This window comes from Microtus ochrogaster, unplaced genomic scaffold (genome assembly GCF_000317375.1).
Source record: "Microtus ochrogaster isolate Prairie Vole_2 unplaced genomic scaffold, MicOch1.0 UNK44, whole genome shotgun sequence".
In the NCBI taxonomy this organism is placed as follows: Eukaryota; Metazoa; Chordata; class Mammalia; order Rodentia; family Cricetidae; genus Microtus; species Microtus ochrogaster.
Genome location: NW_004949142.1, coordinates 110,086 through 110,667, shown reverse-complemented (window position 1 = coordinate 110,667; position 582 = coordinate 110,086). Strand labels below are relative to the sequence as shown.

Here is a 582-nt window from a genome sequence, read left to right as displayed (position 1 = left end):
TTTTTTTTTTTTTTTAATCCCTGGCTGCCTTCAAATTTTTGATCCTCCTGCCTCTGCTTTCCAAGTGCTGGGATTACAAGCATGCACCACCATACCAGGCTGGTTGGTCTGTTTTGAAATAGGGTCCCACTATGTAGTCCAAGCTCCTCTCAAAATCATGGTCCTCCTGCAATTCACAACCTTCTACCTCAGCTGGGATTACAAGCATCGTCCAGACCCTGCTTTCTGTGGGGTCTCGAGGAAGTTCTGTCATAGTTGTCTCAGAGGGTGTCACTGGACACAGTACCTGCATGTGTGTACTGGGTGTGTGGTCTGGATGCATGTACTGGTTGTGTATACTGGATGTGTGGTCTGGGTGTGTGGTCTGGATGTGTGTACTGGATGTGTGTACTGGTTGTGTATACTGAATGTGTGTACTGGATGTGGGTACTGGATGTGTGTTCTGGATGTGTGTACTGGATGTGTGGTCTGGATGTGTGTACTGGATGTGTGTACTGGATGTGTGTACTGGATGTGTGTACTGGTTGTGTGTACTGGATGTGTGTACTGGTTGTGTATACTGGATGTGTGTACTGGTTGTGT

At 47.1% G+C, this 582-nt stretch overlaps 1 protein-coding gene across 1 annotated transcript in view; it reads right to left on the bottom strand.

Moving 5' to 3' along the window:
* Window positions 1-582, bottom strand: part of Ttc25 (tetratricopeptide repeat domain 25) — a 39,190-nt gene that overhangs the window by 1,892 nt on the left and 36,716 nt on the right. The window lies entirely within an intron of this gene.